Below are 21,417 nucleotides of genomic sequence, written 5' to 3' on the forward strand. Positions count from 1 at the left end.
ATGGTTAAGGCTATGTGCCAACTTGGCTGGGCCATGATTCTCAGTGGTTTGGCAGTCATATAATGATGTAATTCGGCAGCTATGTAATGATGTGGTCATCCTCCATTTCCACATAATGCCAATTTTTGTATAACAACCTGGATTTGGAACCTAACTAACCATGTTGATAAGTGAAGAGTGGGTTTATAGTCTCCAGAGGGAAAGAGGTTATTTTCACATTGTAGGATATATCAGGCAGATCACAAGTACAATACTCTGTTTCAGGGTAATCATAGCCTGTCTGATTTGCAGTTTTATGGTTTGTTTTTATAATAGTGGATGCAACTTAGCAATTTGCCAGAAGGATAGATTTTCCAGGCCAGATAACATTTTCATCCAGTCTGGACTAGTCTAGTCTGGTCATTTAGCATAGAAATGCTCCTCCGCTCTTAAAAAAGGGGGCAGGAGAGTGACATGAGAGTACATACCAATTCCTTATAGGAAAACCATTAGTTTCAAGATTTTTGAAGACTAACAGATCAAAGATCTAGGACATAGGGACAAATTAAATTATATAATAAATGGGACATCATAGGCAAGATTCATGAAACTAGGGAGTTGGGTCATCTTGTTTCCAAGTTCCTAAATACTTTGTCCATTTTGTTCAGCTTTTCCTTGACCTTCACTAGAATCTAGGAAAATGTAGTCTGGTTCCAGACCCATGAGGCCTACAGAAATGAATAGAACTCTCCTTAAGATCAGAGTATCAAGTGGCCATTTGCCTAGATGATGTGTGATATTCTAGACCAGTAGCTGGGCACAAAGGACCTAAGTGGTGTCTCACTGGCAGGGTGAGGATGCTTCTCTTGTGACAAAGGAAAAAGAATAAAGATACATGTCCAGGAACTTTGAATCAAGTCCCAGACATGCCACTCATTTACTCTTTGAAGCTAAACCAAGCTATTTTATTTCTCTGGGTTTCAATTTATAAAACGACAGGTGTTTATGGACTGGATCACCATTCTTCAAACTGGCATATGAGTACCTCTGGGGATTCTCAAATACCTTCTAAATAGTGAGCAGGCATGGATATTTTTAGGATAATAAATATCATGATCCTCAAGTTTGTGTTCTCTTTCCTAAAACTCATCTGCTTAAGAACCTTTCTTCCCCAACCCATCTTTTACAACAACTTTTTTCTACCTTATGAAGGTCTATCCCCGCCATCCAGGAATCTTACTGTAGTGCCCTAACCGAACTATACAAATGTCCAGGGCACCAAGAAAAGGGCTAAATCAACCACTCCTTCAATCAAGATACCCCAGATGTTTCAGTAAGTGATACATTTTCAATAAAATTTTACTTTTTGGGCTTAATTATCAATGTGTATTACATGTTGTTTTTTACTAAATGCATATTAATAATGATTGTAATGACAACTTAAGAAAATTTTCTCAGAAAAATGTTTACTTAGAACCTTATGGTGAGAAGATTTTTTTTAATTATAAATATTTGCAGAAATATATAAGAGACTAATCAGTAAAAGACTTTATTAGGATAAATTAGTATGGAAATTGGAATAAAAAAATTTCAAGGGGATATTGCAAAATGTCTGACTGGTAAAGAGTTTGTTCATGTATTAATTAAAGAATGTAGTTGGGTATCACATGTCTGTAGAATTTATATTCTTTTTCTAGTTACCGAACGATCCCTTATTGAACTACCTCCTTTTGTAGTTGTTAGCTAGCTGGACATTCCACAGCACCACTGTTGATGTCATCTATGATGTCATGAGGGTGGCAGCCATCAACATGGCAGCCCACAGACTGAGCAGTCCTCAGGATCTCTTTAATAGTTCCAGAGAGCTCTCTGGCTAAAGATCGGTGTCGCATCTGACCAGCAACGCCCGACAATCTCATCAAAAGTGATATTTCCACTGTGTTTAATATTTTTCTGCTTCTTTCTGTCTCTGGGTGGTTCCTTGAGGGCTTTGATGATCAGGGCAGAGGCAGAAGGCGCCACTTCAGTCTGGGCCTGTCTGTTCTAAATGGTCAGTTTCACCGTGATCCTTAGTCCCTTCCAGTCACCAGTTGCCTTAGCAATGTCATTACCAACCTTTTTGGAGGCAGACCCAGGGGGCTGATCTTGGGGGCTAGAGCAGACGTGGCACTGACTTCCCCACCGGTGCACCTCAGGTACACGACTCTTGATCTCTTTGGGGTTGAACTTCCGGGGCATGGCAGAGGCGGCTGGTGTCGGATGAACCCAGATGCGGGACGACCAAAGAAAGTTGCGCCTAGGTCTCCTCCAAGCCGAAAGCCGAGAGCTGAAGAATTTATATTCTATTGGATACACTAAAAGAATGATGTAATAGTTTTATTTTTAAATGTCAATACTTGCAACATACTCTTTGCACTTTAAACTTAGGACAAAATAATTTTACATCAACCTAAAAATGTGTGAATATTTTTCAAACTTCTTTTAGTGGGGTTGTGGACATTTAAAAGCAGTTCATTTTCATTAAAATGTCAATCTTTAATATCATGATAGCCTCAAGTAAGATGACTAATAATTGGCTTGGAACATCAAGAAGTCCTAAATACTTTGTCCATTTTGTTCAGCTTTTACTTGACCTTCACTAGAATCTAGGAAAAGGTAGGCTGTCTGGTACCAGACCTGTGGGCCTACAGAAAGGAATAGAATTCTGCTTAAGATCAGAGTATCAAGTGGCCATTTGCCTAGTTTCCTGAAGAATTAGAATTTAGCCATTGGAAGTCCAGTCTAGTGTTTTGGTCTCACGGGTATTTGTCAGCCTGTTTCATAGAAGTGTTCCAGCCCTGCCTTCAAGTGCTCTGGGATACAAGAAGGGATGGGGGTGGGGTGGGGTGGAACAAAACAGCAGACCAAAAGGAAAAGTACATAGCTTCTCCAAGGTTCTGGGTAGCTTTAAGTAGAGGACTGAATGAATCTCTGAGTTGAAATAGGGGGGACTATGGAAAAAAAAAAAAAAAAGAGGAAGGGAGAGGAATGTGTGTGAGTGAGAGCAAAAGGGAATAGTCATTAAAACATGAAATTTGCCTCAAGCTAAATAATATGAGATTGGTTACATGTTCCCGGCCAGTGGTCAAGATCTGTGTCTGGTTTATTTTTGTGTCCCCATTATTGAGCACACTGACTGGCCCAGGCTCAGAGCTTACTCAACGATGCTTATTTTTAACATACCTCATTTCTAAGTGTCAAAGGCAAAGTATACCATCCAGACCCTGAGAACTTTGTTGGTCAACTGCTTATGGAATTACTTGCAGGCATTTAAAAGCGCCCTGAGAATTTTTACAGGGCATGAGTTGGCATTTTACCTACAAGAAATTAGCTTTTGAGGTTCCCTTGCAGGGTGATGACAATTTATTTTGCAGCTTTACTATAGTCAGAGAAAACAAACATGTGTTAAAAAATGGAACACTACCTAGGAAATAGGTAGACTCTCCTCAAATGATACTGAGAAATAGAACAATATCTTAAATCTCCAGGTTGATGAAATAGGAATTCTGCCTGTGGACAGCAATAATAGCTACCTATTATTGAACCGGAAACCCTGGTGGCGTAGTGGTTAAGTGCTATATGGCTGCTAAACAAGAGGTCGGCAGTTCAAATCCACCAGGCGCTCCTTGGAAACTCTTTCAGGCAGTTCTTCTCTGTCCTATAGGGTCGCTATGAGTTGGAATCGACTCGACGGCAGTGGTTTTGGTATTATTGAGCATCTGCTACTGTGCTAAATGCTTATCTTTATGATAATCCTATAACTACTCTTATTCCCCCATTAGTTGTGGTGTTAACAGGATTAGAGAGGTTAAGTGGCTATCTCACGGTCAGAGCACTGGTAAATTGGCAGAGATGGGATTTAAACCCAGATGTGTCTAAACAGATTCTGTGAGAATCTCCAGCCCTGAGATTCCATGGCTGTATGCCTATCTCTCAAGAGTGGGAAGAATGACTTGCCCATAAATGGACTGTACAGCAATGAAGAAAGCATGTGTGGGTGTCAACCATGGGCAGCTGAGCCCTGCGCGGTTCTGTGTGAAACTCCGGCATCCTTTAGTGCGGGCGATTACTAGCTCATCAAGTGTTTTGACAGAAATCCATTAAAAACAAGTATAAAAGAAATTAACCATGTTTGGGTTAACCCATCCATAATTTACTACCAGCCCAATCTGACCTGAAAGATTTTAAAGTATTCAGTCACCAGGTTTAAAAAAGACTTTTTTTGGCAATATCTAGTATAGTACAAATCATTTTATGCATGAAGACGTACAGGTGGCAGTTTAGATTTTAATTCTATTTGTAAAATAAATTGCTTTTCAAAGATATCTACAGGAAACATGTTCAGTACATGTTTGATTTCTAAAAGCTTTAGAATGTAATGTCATATTTTTCTATGTCCCAAAAGAAATCAATGAAATTCAACTACACAAACACTTGTTATTGCCACAATGCTCATAGTTACTCCCTGTGACTCAAAATGTATCATTTAAATGTGTATAAATGCTTCCTTATAATAAATATAGCAGCATCTACTGAACTCACCAGGTCAGCAAGTGTCATTTAAATGTTAATGGAAACACCAAGCAAGATTCTCAGGTAGGGGAAGACCAATGAGTTGCCTAATTAAAAAAAAAAAAAATCTGGACTTACATAAGGAGAGGCTTTGCTAAAAAAAAAGATAACTGCAAGAAAGGAAAGGGACTATTACAATAGGGGAAGGTGTCTATTGCAGTAGGAAGGACATTCTCATCAGCAATCATCTCGAGAGTTAGGCAGATGAGTTTTTCTTTTATAAAGACAAGTAAACAAAGCAAAAAAAAAAAACAACCCAGGTGTAGGGAAGTGGGATGAAAGGATAACATCATGGGATAGTAGTAAATCAGAGGATGTTTTAGTTCAGGCCATCCTATTCTATGTGAGGGTCCCATGAAGAGGGGTATTCTGCTGGCTCAGGCTGAGCATGGGTCAAAGTTCAGGAACTTGGGAGATCGAGTTTGGTTTACAAGCACTTTGTTTCTGATTGATCAGTGGGACAAGCAATTCAGTTCCTCATTTATGGTGCAGAGAATGAGGATTTGGAGAGTATGTGTCTGGCCTTGTCACAGGTAAACAAGAAAGCAGCAGTGAGTCTTCTCTAAGTCCTACGGGGAAAAGTGGTGTGATCATTAAGGTTGTATGTCAACTTGCCTTGCCCATGATTCTCAGTAGTGGTTTGGCAGTTAGGATATAGTTAACCAGTTGTATATGATGTGATCACCTCAATAATGAGATCTGATATGATGTGATCCCATGATAGGATCTGCTGTGAGTAGCCAAGCAGTTGAAAGGGAGCTTCCTTGGGGGAGTAGCCTTCCTCTAATATAGATGGACTTTCTGGCAAGGCTTGTGGGCTTTTACTGTCACTGGATCCTGCAGCTGACTCCTGTTTGTCTGACCTCTAGATCTTGGGACTTAACTGCCATCTCGCCTGCCAATCTTGGGATTCATTGGTCTTCGCAGCCTGTAAGGTAGAGCCTTGCTGTCTCACTTGCCAATCTTGGATTCACCAGCCCCTGACACTATGTGAATCAAGAGAAGTCTCCAGTCTGACTCACAAACTTGGGATGTTCCTGTCTCTACAACCATATGAGTCATGTCCTTAATATAAATCTCTCTATATAGATATTTATACACTTACTGGTTTTGTTCCTCTAGAGAACCCAGCCTAAGACAGGTGGTTATTGTCAGTAAACCATTTTCTGGAACACAAAGGGTAGGTGAATTTCTTTAGCCATCACTGTTTTACAGAATCACAGAGTTCAGGTAAAATTCAGTATTGTCGTAGTAAAGTAAATGACTGAATTGGATGGATCACATCTGATAGTTGAATACACTCGGCTATCAGAATATCTTGGTTTTCACCTCATGGTAAGTAAGCCAGACAGAGTCATGGTCACCAAATACACTAAGAATTCTGAGATAGCTAGGATGCTTTTTGCAACAAACTAAAGAGAACAAAATAAAACATGCATATTTTATGTATCTGCAATTGTCATTTGCCCCTTATTCCTGACGACAAGCTGATATATATACATGTCCAGCTCTGTGCTTAGATTTATCCTGGAAAATTGGCCCAAGGTTTAGCATCTTGTGGCACAGGCCTTCAGGGTGATGCTCTAAAGCATCACCACTTCATTCTGGCCATGGGCAGGTCAATTTGCTCTTAGATGAACTATTTATACCTACCTCAGAGGGTTGCTATGAGAATTAAGTTGAATAATATATAAGAAATACTTAGCACAGTGTCTGGTACCACAGTAAATGCTAAACAACATATATTATTAGACTATATAGAAATCCAATATAACTCTGTGAATTTTAAAGATTGGTCATTGGAATCAGATGGATTTAGATTCTAATCTAAGTTCCACTAGTTACTGGATGTTTGTCTTTGAGATTGTTTCTTAATTGCCCTGATCTTAATTTTTTGTTGTTAAATTGGAATAATTAAACTTACTCTTTGTGGTTCCTAACAAAATTAACAGATAACGAATATCAAGCATCTAATATTACAACAGTTCGCTGGTGGTATAGTGGTTAAGTGTTTGGCTGCTAACAAAAAGGTCGGCAGTTCAAATCCACCAGCTGCTTCTTGGAAATCCTATGGGGCAGTTCTACTCTGTCCTATAGGGTTGCTGTGAGTTGGAATTGACTCAACGGCAATGGGTTTGGTTTTTTGGTTTTAATATTACAACAAGCATGTAGTAGTAACCCAATAATGGTTGCTATTATTAGTTAATACAGTGAGGGGTACAAAAGGACAATGAATATATCCAGTCCTGAAGGAGTTTATATCCTAGCATCCTTACATTCTAATACTAATAATAAGGGAAGTAGGAAATAAAAGAAGGAGAAAATACAGTGGAGAGTAAAAGTGGGTATAGTGAGGTAGGAATCAGTTCAGGGGTAATTAGCTCAATCAGCTTCTTTTGTCATAGACCAGTTTCTCTATAATATTATTTAAAACGGGGCAAGTACTCCAACTATTTCTTTATGAGAAATTTTTTAAACGACTTATTAGAAACCATCCAAAAATGTATACCCACACCCAACCACTTAAATTATATTACTTCTCAAAGCTAAGCCTCTCCCATGATCAATGCTGTACCAAGTAGGGAGGGGTGGTAGAAGACCACTCAGATATATGCAATAAGGAGTTGCATTGTCTATGGAGAATCTGAAAACAATAATTAAAATAACTAAAAGTTTGTCTGCTTTTTAATATTCCTATGCTTAGATGTGGGGTATAAATGGAAGAGATAAACTACCAGGTTTATCAAAGTTTATATTTGACCTTATGGAAATATGGGTCTTAATTTTATCTGATTAATTTTTTTTTCTTTTTTCTTGTCTTTAAAACAATTTCATGTTTCTCAAAAGCAAGATAAAAATTTAAAAAATAAAATAATTTCATGTATGATACATGGAAGATAGTTTTTAAGCCAACACTGAAATAGTCCACTGCTATCAAAAAAAAAAAAAAATTTTTTTTTTTTTTATCCATAAGGGTTTCAATGGTAATTTATTTTATTTTTTTTTTAGAAGTAGATCACTGTCTTAGGCTGGGTTCTCTAGAGAAGCAAAACCAGTAGAGTGTGTAAATATGTATAAGGAGAGATTTATATCAAGGAAATGGCTCATGCTATTGTAGAGGCTAAAAGTTCCAAGTCCATGGATCAGGATAGAAGCTTCTCAATTCATGTAGCCACAAGGGCTGGCAAACCCAAGATGGGCAGGTCGGAAAGCAGGGCTCCTGCTCCCAGGCTGTGAAGATCCACGAATCCCACCATCTGCAGATAAGCTGATAGCTCATGTCCCAAGAGCTGGAGGTCAGACGAACAAGAGGCAACCACAGGATCCAGAGTGAGCAACAAAGCCAGAACATGTGCTTATATTCGGATGGTAGGCCACATTCACAAGGAAACTCCCTTTTAACTGACTGGCTACTCACAGCAGATTCAATCATGGGGGTGATCACATATAAAGACTGAGAATCATGACCCAGCCAAGCTGACACACAATCTTAACCATCACAATCACCACGTCCTTCTTCCTAGTCTGTCTTAGTCTAGAAGTTCCATTGAAACCTGTCCACCATCAGTGACTCTCCTGGTATTTGAAATATCAGTAGCTTGGCTTCCACCATCACAGCAACACACAAGCAGCCACAGTATGACAAACTTACAGACAAGTGGGCAAATCTGCTGCAAAAGACCTCTTTAAGGTGTTAAAAAGCAAAGGAGTCACTCTGAGGACTAAGATGCACCTAACACAAGCCACAGTTTTTTCATTTGCCTCGTATGCATGCGAAAGCTGGACAATGAATTAAAAACTGAAGAAGAATTGATGCATTTGAATTACGGCGTTGGTGAAGAATATTGAATATACCACGGACTGCCAGAAGAACAAACAAATCTGTCTTGGAAGAAGTACAGCCAGAATGTTCCTCAGAAGCAAGGATGGCAAGGCTTCATCTCATGTACTTTGTTATCAGGAGCAACCAGTCTCTGGAGAAGGGCATCATCCTTGTTAAAATAGAGGGTCAGCAAAAAAAAGGAAGATCCTCAATAAGATGAACTGACACAGTGGCTACAACAATAAGCTCAAACATAGCAATGATTGTGAGGATACTGAAAGACCAGGCGGTGTTTTGTTGTATTGCATATAAGGTCACCATGAGTTGGAAATGAGGTGATAGCACCTAACAACAACTGAAATATTACTATTCCTTCATATAAAAGAATTTCCTTGGTATGGACTTTGTATGAGCATTTTAAACAAGAATGAAGATATTAGAGGCATGATGTATCATAGCTTAACAAGACTGTCACCAAGAATCAGTCCAAAGCAGCTTGCAATCTCAGACAACCAGTCAAGCAGTTAATGATTGAGAAAATTTCCTAGTTAATTTGTCAGTTGAAAACTCAGTGATTATAAGCTTCTTATAGTACATCACCAGCATCTTACTCAAAACAGTCACCTAAAAATCCCCAGAACGGCTGCTGTGTAGAAATTCTCTCCTCTGTTGAATAGTTATCTTTTAAAAAAAAAAAAGAGTATTCATGCCCATGTCTATTCATGTTCCAGTGTACAAGACTGACAGACAACAGGCAGAGAAAGACAAACAGCTGACCAGCCTGCTGAGCGTCCTCTGGAAACCCTAATCCAGGCAAGGAGGCTATCATTGCCACCATGGTCATGGATCCAGACAAATGCATGTAAATGGAAAACCTGTCCCATGAATAACTGACTTAAACAGTGTGACTGAACTCAAAACGCCAGAGTCAAAAGCACAATTTATCCATAAAAGCACCTCTAAGAAGTTAGAACGTGTGGCCTTTAATATGTCCTTCCATGATTTCTATGCATCAACGGCCACTAGATATAGAAATGTCCCCATGCTGCTTGGATGTCTTTAGGCTTTGGAGTCTGCACAGACACCCACAAATATCTGAACGTGCTTCAGCTTTGCTTTCAATGCTGGCAGCAATGTATGAAGAGATGGGGAAGGTATAGGCAAACCCCGGAGGAGTAGCTAGGCAATTTGGCTGGATATAAAATAGATCTTTAAACAGGTTGGAAAATGGAAAAATGCTAAAATGTATCTAGTTGTAGATTCTGAATTCTTACAGTTTATCTAAAACTATTTTCTTAACATGCTAGTTCTCTGGGGAAGCTTTCTGAGAAATTTGATCAGATAGTTACATCAACCTCTTAGTCTCTTAGCAGATTTTGAAAGGACTTAGAGATCATCTAGTCCAATATCTTCATTTTACAAATGAAACACTAAGGCCAGAGCAGTGATCTGCATTTCCCAAGACTTCAATCTAAATTAGAGGCGAAGCTGAGACTAGAAGCAGGTCCTTGCCTCCTTGGGCATTGACATTTTCTCCATGCCGTTTGAGACAACAGACAATGGAATATCCTGCTCTTAACGTCTTAAAACCAGGATACAATATTACGCTGAAGTAGAAGGGTTACCTAGTACAAAATTGGGAAGTGGAATACCTGCCTTTGTGGCATATTATTCTCCTTTCTAACTGTTCCCTCCTTCCTTCTAGAGGCGTGTTACAAAGGCCTGGACTGATGACCTCTGACAGTTCAGGGATTCTCATGCTAACTTTCTAGACTGAATTTCCCTCTTGGGAAATTCCTCATGATCCAGTTAAAGCAATTCTTGAAGTCTGCTCTCAATCACACTCTCTTATACTAAAACTCATCCATCCTGTGCTACATTTTCTCAAAGCCTCCGCAAGCGTTTTGCTCAAATATCTGTTAAATATATTCGATACGCACCAGAAGATTCTTAACCTACATTCACTTAGCTGACTTTCTGGATTACACAGAACTGTCCATTCCATCTCATGCACTCAGCATGCCACGTACTTGTACTTCTTTAACAGAAAATAAACATGGGATAGTTGAAAATTTCTATAATATCTTTCTGGTTCCAGAGTAGTACTCATATCAAAAGCATGAATACATAGTAAAACAGTTAAATTTTGTATACCATTCCTTTACCTTAATACTTTGCACAAAGCTACTAAAAAATAAGGTATTAGACACTTAAATTTTGATTACCTTGTGATGGAACCATGAGGTGGGAAAGGAAAAAAATATATAATTCCGAATATCTTAATGTGTTGAATTCCTTACAACAATTTTATTTTTAATTAAAATGGACAAAAGGCTTTATTTCTACTTTTCTTTTAAGCTCTGTACATTTCATGAAGTAAAAAGCTTCTTTTATTTCTTGGGGAAATGTCTCCTTACACGACAGGAGAACTAAGGCTGTTATTGTGAGGAGAATTTAAGCTTTATTTTAGCAACTACCACATTGATTGTGTTTCTAAGTCTGTCTACCTGAGCACAAAGCAAATTAATCCTGCCCTTGGGGTTACTGATTTGACAGATTGGAAGAAAATACAAAAACTGTTTCCAGAGGTGATATTACTTATTAGAGTTCAGACCTATGATCATTTAATAAGATCAGAACCAACTACTTCTCTATGGCAAACCAACAGAAACCATAACATCATATTACCTAGATTTTAAGACATGCTGGAAACTTGCTACACATGTGCATTTTTTAAATAAACATTTTATAAGAGATTTATAAATCATGAAGGTTGTACAGAGAGTTACTGTCTACCCCACACCCAATTTTTCTTATTTATAATATCTTACATTAATATGGCACATTTGTCACAACTAATGACCAATGTTGACATATTATTTGTAGCTAAAGTTCAAACTTTATTCAGATTTTAATGTCTGAATGTCTATTTTCTGTTTCAGAAACCCATTGAGGATACCATATGTCATTTAAGTGACATGTCTTCTTAGGCTCCTCTAGACTCTAACAGTTTCCCAAACTTTCCTTTTTTTTTTTTTTTAATTTTTATTGTGCTTTAAGTGAATCTTTACAAATCAAGTGTCTCATACAAAAATTTATATACAGCTTGTTCGATGGCACTGGGTTTTTTTTATATACTCCTATTTACTCTCCCGTCACTGACACAGCACACACTTTCTCTCCACCCTCTATTTCCGTGTCCATTCAGCCAGCTGCTGTTCCCCTCTGCCTTCTCATCTCCCCTTCAGACAGGAGCTGCCCACATAGTCTTATGTGTCTACTTGATCCAAGAAGCTTACTCCTCACCAGTATCATTTTCTATCTTATGTCTATGTGTGTTATAGTCCAGTCCAATTCCTGTCTAAAGAGTTGGCTTTGGGAATGGTTCCTGTCTTGGGCTAACAGAAAGCCTGGGGACCATGACCTCCAGGGCCTGTCTAGTCCCAGTCGGACCATTAAGTCTGATATTTTTCCAAGAATTTGACGTCAGCATCCCACTGCTCTCCTGCTTCTTCAGGGGTCCTTGGTTGTGTTCTCTGTCAGGGCAGTCATCAGTTGTAGCCAGGCACCATCCAGTTCTTCTGGTCTCAGGGTGACTTAGTCTCTGATTAGCGGGCCTTTCTGTCTTTTGGGCTCGTAATTACCTTGTGTCTTTGGTGTGCTTCATTCTCCTTTGCTCCAGGTCAGTTGAGATGAATTGATGCATCTTAGGTGGCCACTTGGCAGCATTTAAGACCCCAGACACCACTCTCCAAAGTGGGATGCAGAATGTTTTCTTAATAGATTTTATTATGCCAATTGACCTAGATGTCCCCTGAAACCATGGTCCCCAAACCCCACCCCTGCTGTGATGGCCTTTGAAGCATTCGGTTTATTCGTGAAACTTCTTTGCTTTTGGTTTAGTCCAGTTGTACTGACCTCTGCAGCACTGTGTGTTGTCTTAACGCTTAACCTAAAATAGTTCTTGTCTATTACCTAATAATAAGTGAATACCTCTCTCCTTCACTCCCTCCCCACTCATAGCCCTCAAAGAATATTTTTTTCTCTGTTTAAACTATTTCTTGAGTTCTTATAATAGTGGTCTCACAGAATATTTGTCCTTTTGCAACTGACTAATTTCATTTAGCATAATGCCTTCCAGATTTCTCCATGTTATGAAATGTTTCAAGGATTCATCATTGATCTTTATTGGTGCATAGTATTCCATTGTGTAAATATAACATAATTTATCCATCCATCCATTCATGGCCACCTTGCCTGCTTCCATCTTTTTATTATTGTAAACAGTGCTGCAATGAACATGGGTGTACATATATCTGTTTGTGTAAAGGCTCTTATTTCTCTAGAATATATTACAAGGAGTGGGATTTCTGGATCCTACGGTAGTTCTATTTCTAGTTTTTTAAGGAAGCACCAAATCGATGTCCAAAATGGTTGTACCATTTCACATTCCAACCAGCAGTGCATAAGTGTTCCAGGCTCTCCAAAACCTCTCCAACATTTATTATTTTGTGTTCTTTGGATTAATATCAGCCTGGTTGGAGTGACATGGAATCTCATTGTAGTATTGATTTGCATTTCTCTAATGGCTAATGATAGTGAGCATTTCCTCATGTGTCTGTTAGCTACCTGAATGTCTTCTTTAGTGAAGTTCATGTACATACCCTTTGTCCATTTTTTAATTGGGTTATTTGTTTTTTTGTTGTTGAGTTTTTGCAGTATCATGTAGATTTTAGAGATCAGGTGCTGATCAGAAATGTCATAGCTAAAAACTTTTTCCCAGTGTGTAGGTAATCTTTTAACTCTTTTGGTGAAGTCTTTGAATGAGCATAGGTGTTTGATTTTTAGTTGGAATTGACTCGACGACAGTGGGGTTTTTTGGCCCCGTTATCTAGTTTCTCTTCTGGTGTCTGTGTATTGTTAGTAATGTTTTATATACTGTTTATGCCACGTATTAGGGCTCCTAATGTTGTCCCTATTTTTTCTTCCATGATCTTTATCAGTTTAGATTTTATATTTACGTCTTTGATCCATTTTGAGTTAGTTTTTGTGTGTGGTGTGAGTTATGGGTCTTGTTTCATTTTTTTGCAGAAGAATAGCCAGTTATGCCAGCATTATTTGTTAAAGAGACTGTCTTTTCCCCATTTAACTGACTTTGGGTGTTTGTCAAATATCAGCTGTTCATATGTGGGCAGATTTATGTCTGGATTTTCAATTCTCTTACATGGGTCTATGTATCTGTTGTATCAGTACCAGGCTGTTTTGACTACTGTGGCAGGATAATAGGTTCTAAAATCAGGTAGTATAAGGCCTCCCACTTGGTTCTTCTTTTTCAATAATGCTTTACTTATCCGGGGCCTCTTTCCCTTCCATATGAAGTTGGTGATTTCTTTCTCCATCTCATTAAAAAATGTCGTTGGAATTTGGATCAGAATTGCCTTGTATCTATAGATCACCTTTGGTAGAATAGACATTTTTATAATGTTAAGTCTTCCTATCCATGAGTAAGGTATGTTTTTCCACTTATGTCGGTCTCTTTTGAAGAATAGATTTGATGCATTGATAATTAGTGACCGAAGACCAGACGAGTTGTGGAATGACATCAAGGACATCATCCATGAAGAAAGTAAGAGGTCACTGAAAAGACAGGAAAGAAAGAAAAGACCAAGATGGATGTCAGAGGAGACTCTGAAACTTGTTCTTCAGCATTGAGCAGCTAAAGCAAAAGGAAGAACTGAGGAAGTAAAAGAACTGAACAGAAGATTTCAAAGGGAGCTTGAGAAGACAAAGTAAAGTATTATAATGACATGTGCAAAGAGCTGGAAATGGAAAAGCAAAAGGAAAGAACACGCTTAGCATTTCTCAAGCTGAAAGAACTGAAGAAAAAATTCAAGCCTCAAGTTGCAATAGTGAAGAATTCCATAGAGAAAATGTTAAACGATGCAGGAAGCATCAAAAGAAGATGGAAGGACTACACAGAGACATTATACCAAAAAGAATTAGTCAATAGTCAACCATTTCAAGAGGTGGCACATGATCAGGAACCGACAGTACTGAAGGAAGAAGTCCGAGCTGCTCTGAAGGCATTGGTGAAAAACAAGGCTCCAGGAATTGATGGAATATCTATTGAGAAGTTTCAACAAACGGATGCATCGCTGGAGGTGCTCACTCATCTATGCCAAGAAATATGAAAGACAGCTTCCTGGCCAACTGACTGGAAGAGATCCATATTTATGCCTATTCCCAAGAAAGGTGATCCAACTGAATGTGAAAATTATAGAACGATATCATTAATATCACACACAAGCAAAATTTTGCTGAAGATCATTCAAAAACGGCTACAGCAGTATATCGACAGGAAACTGCCAGAAATTCAGGCCAGTTTCAGAAGAGGACGTGGAACCAGGGATGTCATTGCTGATGTCAGATGGATCCCGGCTGAAAGCAGAGAATACCAGAAGGATGTTTACCTGTGTTTTATTGACTATGCAAAGGCATTCCACTGTGTGGATCATAAACTATGGATAACACTTTGAAGAATAGGAATTCCAGAACACTTAATTGTGCTCATGAGGAACCTTTGCATAGATCAAGAGGCAGTTGTTCCAACAGATCAAGGGGATACTGATCAGTTTAAAATCAGGAAAGGTGTGCGTCAGGGTTGTACTCTTTCACCATACCTATTCAATCTGTATGCTGAACAAATAATCCGAGAAGCTGGACTATATGAAGAAGAACAGGGCATCAGGATTGGAGGAAGACTCATTAACAACCTGTGTTATGCAGATGATACAACCTTGCTTGCTGAAAGTGAAGAGGACTTGAAGCACTTACTAATGAAGATCAAAGACCACAGCCTTCAGTGTGGACCGCACCTCAACTTAAAGAAAACAAAAATCCTCACAACTGGACCAATGAGCAACATCATGATGAATGGAGAAAAGATTGAAGTTGTCCCAAGGATTTCATTTTACTTGGATCCACAATCAACAGCCATGGAAGCAGCAGTCAAGAAATCAAAAGACGCGTTGCATTGGGCAAATGTGCTGCAAAGGACCTCTTCAAAGTGTTGAAGAGCAAAGACGTCACCCTGAAGACTAAGGTGCAATTATTTTCAATCATATCATATGCATGTGAAAGCTGGACAATAAATAAGGAAGACCGAAGAAGAATTGACGCCTTTGAATTGTGGTGTTGGCGAAGAATACTGAATATACCATGGACTGCCAAAAGAACGAACAAATCTGTCTTGGACGAAGTGCAGCCAGAATACTCCTTGGAGGCAAGGATGGCGAGGCTGCGTCTTACATACCTTGGTGGGCATGTTTTCAGGAGGGATCAGTCCCTGGAGAAGGACATCATGCTTGGCAGAGTACAGGGTCAGTGGAAAAGAGGAAGACCCTCAACGAGGTGGATTGACACAGTGGCTGCAACAGTGAGCTCAAGCATAACAACGATTATAAGGATGGCGCAGGACCGGGCAGTGTTTCGTTCTGTTGCACATAGGGTCGCTATGAGTCGGGACCAACTCAACACCACCTAACAACAACAACAACAGATCTCTTTTGGTTTCTTGCAACAGTGTCTTGTAGTTTTCTTTGTATAAGTCTTTTACGTCTCTGTTTAGATTTATTCCTAAGTATTTTATCTTCTTGGGGGCTACTGTAATTGGTATTGATTTGGTGATTTCCTCTTCGATGTTGTTTTTTTTGGTATAGAGGAAACCAACTGATTTTTGTATGTTTATCTTGTATCCTGATACTCTGATGAACTCTTCTATTAGTGTCAGTAGTTTTCTTTAGGGTCTTCTGTGTATAAGATCATATCATTGGCAAATAGAGATACTTTCCCTTCTTCTTTACCAATCTGGATGCCCTTTATTTCTTTATCTAGCCTGATTGCTCTGGCTGGGACCTCCAGCACAATGTTGAATAAGAGTAGAGATAAAGGGCATCATTGTCTGATTCCAGTTCTCAAAAGGAATGCTTCTAGACTCTCTCCATATAGGATGATGTTGGCCATTTGCTTTGTATAAATGCCCTTTATTATGCTGAGGAATTTTCCTTCTATTCCTATTTTGCTGAGAATTTTTATCATGAATGGGCGTTGGACATTGTCAAGTGCCTTTTCTACACCAATTGATAAGATCCTGTGGTTCTTTTCTCTTGTTTTATTTATATGACGGGTAACGTTGTTTTTCTAATGTTGAACCGTCCCTGCATACCTGGTATGAATCCCACTGGGTCATGGTGAATTATTTCTTTGATATGTTGTTGAATTCTATTGGCCAGAATTTTGTTGAGGATTTTTGCATCTAAGTTTGTGAGGGATATACATCTGTATTTTCCTTTTTTTTATGGTGTCTTTATTTATTATTTTTTTTACCTGGTTTTGGTATAAGGGATAGGCTGGCTTCATAGGATGAGTCTGGGAATATTCCGTCTTTTTCTATGGTCTGAAATACCTTTAATAGTAGTGGTGTTAACTCTTCTCTGAAAGTCTGGTAGAACTCTGCAGTGAAGCCATCAGGGCTTTTGTTTGTTGAGAGTTTTTTAATTACCTTTTTAATCTCTTCTTTTGTTACGGGTTTGTTTAGTTGTTCTACCTCTGTTTGGGTTAGTTTAGGTAGGTAGTGTGTTTCTAGAAATTCATCCATTTCTTCTAGGTTTTCAAATTTGTTAAAGTACAATTTTTCATACTAATCTGATACGATTCTTTTAATTTCAGCTGGGTCTGTTGTGATATCGCCCATCTCATTTCTTATTCGGCTTATTTGCTTCCTCTCTTGTTTTTCTTTTGTTAGTTTGGCCAATGGTTTATCAATTTTTTTAATTTTTTCAAAGAACCAGATTTTGGTCTTGTTAACTTTTTGAATTGTTTTTCTGTTGTCTATTTCGTTTAACTCTGCTCTAATTTTTATTATTTGCTTTCTTCTGGTGCCTGAGGGTTTCTTTTGGTGCTCTCTATTTGTTCAAGTTGTAGGGATAATTCTTTGATTTTGGCCCTTTCTTCTTTTTGGATGTGTGTATTTATTGATATAAATTGACCTCTGAGCACTGCTTTTGCTGTGTCCCAAAGGTTCTGATAGGAAGTTTTTCATTCTCACTGGATTCTAGAAATTTGAATTTGTCTGATTTTTTTTTTCTCATGATATGAATGAAGTTATGGATTCTTGGGAGGAAAAGCAGAGTTAAAGTACCATTTTCATCATATCAAGGGTACATGCTATAAAAAAAATTTTTTTTTTTTTTTAATGCTATAAACACAACTTATTACTGATGATGCTAACATTGATCACGGGACTGAGGTAGTGTTTGTTAGGTTTCTCCACTTCAGAGTTACCCTTTTCCTCCTTTCCATACTGTGCTGCATATAGAGAAGTCACTATATGCAGCCCACACTTAAGGGTGGGGAGTTGTACTCCATCTCTTGAGGAAAATGGGGAATATTTACATATATTATTTGGTATCCCTCTGTATGGGATATTTGTCTGTTCTCCTCTACTTATGTTCAGTCTTCAAACTCTGTCTCCCCTGGAGTGGGCACCAACTGAAATTTTTGTTCAGTCAGTTCTTCTAGCTTTAGCGGAAATACTTGAAGTTGGCCTCATGCATGGGTAGATCAGGGATCAGCCAGATATTTGGACAGACTTTATGTACAGAACTTGGGGTTCCCTTTTTCTGGCTTTCTCTAGAATTTTTTCATTCACTTGCCAGCTTCTGTGGTTATACTGGATTCTGCCCCTGTGTTCAAGTCAGCAACACTGCAGGCTTCCATCTAAGATTTAGCTCCCCCTCTTTGTTTCTTTTTTTTTTTCTTTGTTTCAGTCTGAGGCCTGACCTCAGGCTAAAAGCCAAAGAAATACAGAAAACTCCTTATATACTGTTTCTATCTTTTAAGTGTTGATGGCCTCTATGATCTTCCTGTTTTGGGATATGGTCTAGTGGTATTGAGTTGTTTTATTTATCTATTTTTTCTTGAAGTATATAGTTTTTATTTATAGATGAGTTGATTTAATAGGAAGTACTTGTCCATGACAAGAGCAGAATCTCCATTTTTTTTATTTATAAATGTGGGGAATAATAATTATATTGTCATAGTTTCTTATAGGAATTTTATGTGTCAAATAAAACAATGCATATGAAAATTGTTTGTGAAATGTAAAGCCCCATATGGGGTAATTTGTCATTAGTGTACAGTTGAGAAAACTCATGACCAGAGAGATGAATTGACAGCTAAAGCAATAGATCTAGTCAGTATCAAAACTAGGACAAAAATCTAGGTATTCCAACTCATAGTCTAGTCCTATTTCAACTACATCATACAACTTCCTCCTTATTCAAAATTGTTCTCAAGGCAACAAGATATACACCAGATTTACTCAACTTCGGTGAAACACTGAATCAATTCAATGAATCAAAATTATTCTGACTCATTGTTTGCCTGAATAGACTAATTGGCTAACCAAACGTGTTGCTCCAGTATAAGAGCTTATAAAAGTAGTTAGAGAATCAGCACAGGTTGGGTCTGTCATTGGTAGAATAGAAAGTATAGCATCTCAGGGGTAGGAGATGCTCACAGGCTCTCCTGCAGGACAGTTCACCTCTCTCTTAGCATCCTCTGCCCTCTTTTCCTACTCCAGGTTTATCTAGGGTCAATATTTATAGTGGAGGCAAAATTAATCTATTTTGTTTTGCTCCCCTCATTGTATATTAGATGCTACTTATTTAAAACAAAGAAGTCTCCTTTGAGTGAGGTATTGCATTATTTTCATTTCTCACATCAGCTGAGATACCCCATAGTCTCAGAGTCAGAGCAAGGATATGAACATGTGGTGTCTTTTTCTCTGTACACTCAAAGTGGCCCTCACCTTCGCTTCCACTAACCCCCAGCAAGAGAGTGATAGGGACCATCCAGATCATAAAACTAGTGAATTACTCTGGGGTTATCTGTACACCTGAACTCTGGTGGAGCAAGATTGTGTATATAGCAAAAAGGAACTTCACAAAAGACCACTCAAATGTATTATACTCATTTACCAAAAATGATTATGGGAGTGTCCTGAAATCTTCAAATGGGATATGAAATCCATGAGAGAGGAAATCTGCAGCATATGAACAAAGTTCCTTAAGCAATTTCAAACTTTAGGACTCTTTCATTTTTATGGCTACCTACTTATTGCCAGTGCAGCCCTTAGCAGACTGGGCAAACCTTTCATCCTAGTCTAAGCAATTCTATACCCGTGATTGTTTCTGCTCAGAAAAGTGTGGCTGATCATTGTAGGGCCCAGGTTTTCCCAGGTCAACCTTGTAATAGTATGCAAATACCCAGGCAGACAACTGGAAACTTGCATTTTCTAAACCTATGTTTCCACAACATGTGGTCCACAGACTGTCAGTGTCAGAATCCCTAGAAATTATTTAAAATGAGGATTCCTGAACTCTAAGCAAACTATGGCATAGTAATGTCTCCTGAGGGTGCTGGAGGGCAGAAACCTGCATCTTTAACAAGGGCTACAAACCATTCTGGTAACAGTATCATGTGGAACCTTGTATATGATAAAAGATGGAGTATTTTGTTTGTGTAGTTGGGCCTTTGGAAATGTATTTCCAGCAATGATTTCAGGCTTAGACCAGTTTAACATCAAGGCGATTCCTGACATCCAAAGTGTAATGTGGCAGGTAGTGGAATTCTTCCATTCTCAGTCAATTTTGTGCTGGTCTACCCCACAAAAACTCCTGCATTCTTTGCTCCTTTAGAAGAACACATTCGTAGCCCTTGTAGAGATAAAATTTGAGTGAAATGCAAAAAATTTTAAAGGTACAATATGACAAATCTTTAGACATTTCATTAATCTAACATGAATGGAACACCAAGTGTGAGTAGTCATTGTTCTGGGCAAGAGAACTACAGTAATGAATAAGAAAGATAATGTCTTTGGCTTTATGTAGACATGTCATAGTGAGAAGGTAAATATATAAATATACACACAAACATACACACGAACATACATATTTTGAGCACTGCTGAGGAACAAAAATACAGGACTGGAGAAGAGTAAACTAGTGGGAATCCTAGTGAGTAAAGAGAACAATGCTATGAGATGGGTTTTGGTAACTAAAAATATAAGGGAAATGATGACTGCATGACATTCTTAGTCATGTTATACCATTACCTAAAAAACTTGCTCAAGAGTCATCTGATTCTTGGGGGCTGTAACTCACTCACTATTTACCATTGGTTAAGGTGCAGGCACTTTGCATCTCTATAAACATAGATATTCAGTTGTAGAAAATTGATAAACTAAAACAGATTTTTGATCAATAGAGAAAATAATCCCCAAAGCTGTGGTTTTATTTCCCTATAGAACTTTAACCAATGTTGTATCTAACTTAGCATTCTTATACCAGCTTTCTTTGCTTTTCCGCCCACCTATATTTGTGTTTTATATCCTTCTTTGAAAAGCCCTTTTTGTGAACCGTCTTTTTATCTCACTTGTTCCCTCTTTAACGAGCTAGATAAATCTTCGACATAGCTTAAAGAATTTTTTTTTTAATATTTTGAAAATTATGCCTTTGCAGTTGGAGAGGCAGGCAAGGGATGCTCATACAGGCTTTGTAGGCTTTGAAACGATGACTCGGGCTGCCCTTTGGATAAGAGATGGAAAGGAGGAATGGGTGGCAACAGACCACTAGAAGGTTGCTTCAGTAGTCCAAGCAAGAGATGTCAGGTGGAACAGGGTAATGCCTGTGGAGACAGAAAGAAGTGGATGAAGTTAAGAATAATTTTTTAACCAGATATGTAGTGAGGCTTTTACTGAATGAGAATCATGGTAGATAAGTTCTGAAATGTGAACAGCAGGGTAAGAGAGGGAAATTTTCAAGAAAAAGTTCTGTTAGATTATGGAAATCTTAGGAAAGAAACCCAGAGAGACCATATCAGAGGTACAAAACAACTGGAACCCTTTACACCTTTATTACTTCTGAAAAGTCAGCCATTGAAAA

General features: G+C 38.4%; 1 pseudogene; it reads right to left on the reverse strand.

Moving 5' to 3' along the window:
- Positions 1-1,718: 1,718 nt before the first annotated feature.
- LOC100662810 (large ribosomal subunit protein uL11-like) lies at positions 1,719-2,232 on the reverse strand (annotated as a pseudogene).
- Between the last annotated feature and the right edge of the window lie 19,185 nt (positions 2,233-21,417).

This window comes from Loxodonta africana, chromosome 2, assembly GCF_030014295.1.
Source record: "Loxodonta africana isolate mLoxAfr1 chromosome 2, mLoxAfr1.hap2, whole genome shotgun sequence".
Lineage (NCBI taxonomy): Eukaryota > Metazoa > Chordata > Mammalia > Proboscidea > Elephantidae > Loxodonta > Loxodonta africana.